Source organism: Myodes glareolus, chromosome X (genome assembly GCF_982192425.1).
Source record: "Myodes glareolus chromosome X, mMyoGla1.1, whole genome shotgun sequence".
Classification (NCBI taxonomy): domain Eukaryota; kingdom Metazoa; phylum Chordata; class Mammalia; order Rodentia; family Cricetidae; genus Myodes; species Myodes glareolus.
Window position 1 is genome coordinate 93118485 of NC_142053.1, and position 4552 is coordinate 93123036.

Here is a 4552-nt window from a genome sequence, read left to right on the forward strand (position 1 = left end):
CATATCAGTTGGCCCTTTTTGTGCCTGTTTTAGAGGTATCTATTTAAAGTCTTGTAACATTATTTAATTAATTTTTCTAAATTTTTGCTAAATGTTTACTGAATTCCCCAAGTTTCTCTCATGTTCTGATTATTAACTTTTTATCATATGTGTAATTTGAAATATTTCCTCCTGTTCAGTAGATTGTCTTTCTCCTTTGTTGAAAGTTTTCTTTATTGTATAGAAACTTTTAAGTTTTGTGCAGAATCTTAATTATTTTGCTTATAAAATTACATTTTGAATAAAAACACTTACCCAGTGGTCAGCATCGTTTTTATCCAGGTGGAGACATCGTGGTTTCCCATAATCTTCTTTGGAGACCTTGGGTCACTGTTAGGATCTCAGAGTTTTTATCTGATATAAGCTTTTTAAGCTTTATTTTAAATGCCATTTTCTATAGATTTTTGAAGCATTTAGGGCTGTCCAGATATCTCTGATTAGGCAAACTTTATTATTTTTATTTTTAACAAACCCAAAATATATAGCATATTTTTGTTAGAGTGAACCTTTAAATTAATCATTTTTAGCAAAGACAATGAGGCTAAAATCTAACCATTAACAATATGAAACATTGTATTAGCATTTGTGTTTTATTTTTAAGACATAAAAAATTCTCAAAAATTGTATGAGTCAGAACATTTGAATATTCTACTGCAAAGAATAACTGTCAAGATATTAGAAAAGTCTTTGCATAGAAAAAAAGTGAATCTTAAATATAATTTTTTTGCTGAATGTGGAGAAAGCATTATTTGTTTTAGCATAAACAATTAATCAGTGACTATATTATTAAAGAAAAATATACCCAAATCAATATTTGCTCAGGAAGTTTTTGGCAAAATGTGGCAAAATCTTATGATGTCCATAGGACAAAGCCCCCGAGACCCCCACTCTGCTGAGCATACTTACCTCATATATTTCTTTTAATATCATCATGCTCCCCACATACCCAACCATGCACAGGCACAAAGCTACACAAGCATGCATAAAAGAAATAATCATGACCCTTTTCACAAGACAAACAGAGCCCTTCAAAACCAGAATTAACCATTAAACATTCAGATATAAGAAATTATAGCAAACATCTTTTGGCATCTTATTACCTTTTATGACATTTTATATACCTTTTGTAATTTTCAGGTTTGACTCCTTTCTCAATCTTTGTTTTATTGGCTAAGCCAGACACTATTAGACAAAAGCCTTTTATTATTATTATTTATTATTATTATTATTTTAGTTTTTTTGCCCTTTTTGGTTTTTAGACAATATGGAAGCCTCTATTTAGACAATTGCAAATTTTTATGAAAGTCCTTTTTTGTGATTTTATCCAACAAAATATTGCATCTTTAACATTTATTTTAAAATTGATGTTTTTTTAAAATTACAGGTTGGTATTATTTGAAACATTTTATAAGCAGTATTAGGACAGGAAAGAGTTAAGAGAGGAAACTGATGGCCAGCAGAAGAGACCTTGAGTGTTATCACAGTGAAAAACTTAGCTCAGAAAAGAAAAGAGGCACGGAAAGTGTCCTTAGCTGCTAATGCCTTTTTAAATTTTTTGTTAACTTTTCTCTGATCATAATTTCAGACTTTTTGCTTTATATTTGCCTGGTTTTTATTTCTATTTTTATGTTTATTTTTATGCTTATCTAAGAGCGTTCCATCCTTATGGAACTTGGATTTACATTCATTTTTCGAGTGCGTTCCCTTTTTACATGGGGACAAAGTCCAGGAGTTCCTTTTTGCCCCATTCCTTTGGGCCTCCTGCAGTCTTTCTGCATATGCCCTGGTTTCCCACAATTATAACAAGTGGGAGATGAGGAGTCTCTTACACCTCCTCCATATGTCTTTTTAACATTGGCACTGAATTTCTGACCCTCCATAACTGCAGCATAAGCCATTCCTTGAACTAATGCTGGTGAAGCATCTCTCATAGATTGTCCCATGGTTCCTGTGATTACTTACTCTTGATTGGCGATTCTCTACCGACAGGACTGCAGCTCCCTGGTAAGAGCCATTCCTGAAAACTAATAAAAGGAAAAAGAAAGAAAAGAGAAAGATTACCTATCCTTCAAGTCCCCGTTCGGTCGCCACCTGCCACGGACCGCCTCTCGTAGAGGCACACAGACCGAGGGAAAACAGGGCGAAGGCTCAGAAGATTCCAGGAATCAGCTAGGAATTGATGGTCAGACACACTCAATGTAGTTGAATATGCTGCTGTGCTTTACTTCAATTAGTGTAGGGCTTTTATATTTTTACAAACAAAGAACTTGGCAAAGGCATACATTATCAGATCATAAAAAAGCATAAAACAGTTTACAAAAAGAATCTTTGAAAATGCTTTGACTTGGGCACAAGGACTTTCGCTCAGTCTGCACTAGGCGGCTGGCTGGTCTAAGTAACCTTGTGCTCAGAATATCTTGCGGTGTGAGAGGAGAAGGCCACTGTCTTCCTGGGAGAACTTTCTGCTAGGAAATTTTAAAGACATGATCTCAAACTTGTCTGAAACTGGTTTCATACCATAAATCTCAACTCTCTTCCCTCCCCGACTCTCAGGGTCAGATGTTGTAATTAGTCTAGGTTTATTCTGGCCATAAGGAAGGCTGCATAGGCCCCCTGTTAAAACTGCACGTATTTCCCAGGCAAATGTCTAGTGGGTTGCTGCAGCTGTTTTCCTACAGAAGGCTTCTAAGGTTTCTCCTGATAAGAGCAACTCTTTTTGCTACACATCATTAAGGAATTATTTTAACGATGACCTCCCAATTTCCAGAACTGGCTATTTCCTTAAAGGCTTTAATGAATGGTGGGGCAGAGCTCAAAAATGTCCTCAGCAGTCTTGTTTGTATCTGCAACTGCCTGGAATAGTCTGATCTGTTAGCAATATGCAAGGATCACAAAGAACACAAAGACAAGGGAAAAGACAGACATATGGCGCCAAGGACAGCGAGGTCGAGTCAGTGCAGGTAGCAGTTTCAGGTGGCATCATGACCACAACTGATTGCCAAGGGACAGCCTGGGGCAATAACTCCATGTAGCACGAACCCCAATCCTACGGCAACCGTCTGTCCAGTCAGCATTTCTGCTACACTGGCGTGACAGCCGTGGATGTAGCAGGTCCCCGTTTTTTATTTTTTAAAATGCAACTCGAATACATTCTGTTTCACTTGGGCCACCAAACTGAAAAGACACTTAAGGAGACAGGGGAAGAGAAAAATCACCAACAGTACTAATAAAATGATTATTCCAATGAGAACAAAATACTGCACCAAATTTAATGGAAATAGGAATTCTGTCCTAATTTGATGAGCAGGGCATAAAATATCCTGTTTCACAGAAATGTCTGTCAAATATGCTAGGCCTATAGGCTGAAGATGGATGCTCCAAAATTGTAGAAGAACTTTGGATGATTGTCCAGGCAGCCAGCTATTTCTGTCATTACTCGCATTTTTTTGGAAGTTGCTTGCTTTTACTTCCTGCTTACTCTGTTAATATTATTTCCTTCTTAGCTATAGTTACAGTTTACCAGACACAGAAAGCAAGTTATGATAGAAAGTAAATTAGGTACAAGGCTTTGGATTCGCAAAGATAGGATAGATATGAAATATTTTCTCTGAATTTGTCAAATATAAGTGGACTAGACATTCTTGATGTATTTATTGCCTGTATATATTATATGTAGTCATTGTACTTATTGTGTATAGTTTTCTTACATTAGTTATAGCCTTCAGTTTTTTTTTAGATAAAAAGTGGAAATGTAGTGGCATTTCAATTGTATTTTAATAAGTAAAAATTGTCTGATGATCTGAGAATAAAACAGTTCCACTGGTCACCTTGCAGATCAGGCTATGATAACATACACCTTTAATCCCAGCAGCCACAATGAAACACACCTTTAATCCAAGTAACCACACTAGTTGCCATGGAAATTGGATGGTGTGTGTCTTTAATTCCAGTGGTTCACGCCTTTAATCCCAGTACTAGAGAGAAATATAAGATGTGGGGAGGACAGCTCTCAAACAGTCTCATTCTGAGATTCTTGGAGTCAGGAGAGCCATTTCAGACTGATGTTGAGGTAAGAGCTAGTTGCTGGCTGTTTTGCTTTTCAGCTCTTCAGTTGGAAACCCAATTTCTCACACTAAATTTTTATTAATTGTGTTCTGCATTATTTGTTGTCAAGTCTCTGTATGATTTAAATATGTAAGGTTTATCTGAAGTTTGGCTGGAGTAATCTATAAGGCTAGATTATCTCAGCATGCAGCTTTGAAGTTGTTCTAGATGGATAATTTTCAGAAAACTGCAATAGAGACATTCTAAGAGACTGGCTGATCTGGCCTACTAGCTTCTCCATTGGTGTGTGATTCTTTTGTTCTGAAAATATACATATCTACATTAACACAAGCATGTAATGTGCTAACTGCTTTGAAGTTGTCCTGAGCCATTTGTAGTCTGAAGTTGTCTTTGAGTGGTGTTTGTCAGCTTAATGATGTTACTACAATCCAGATCAATTCATCACTGC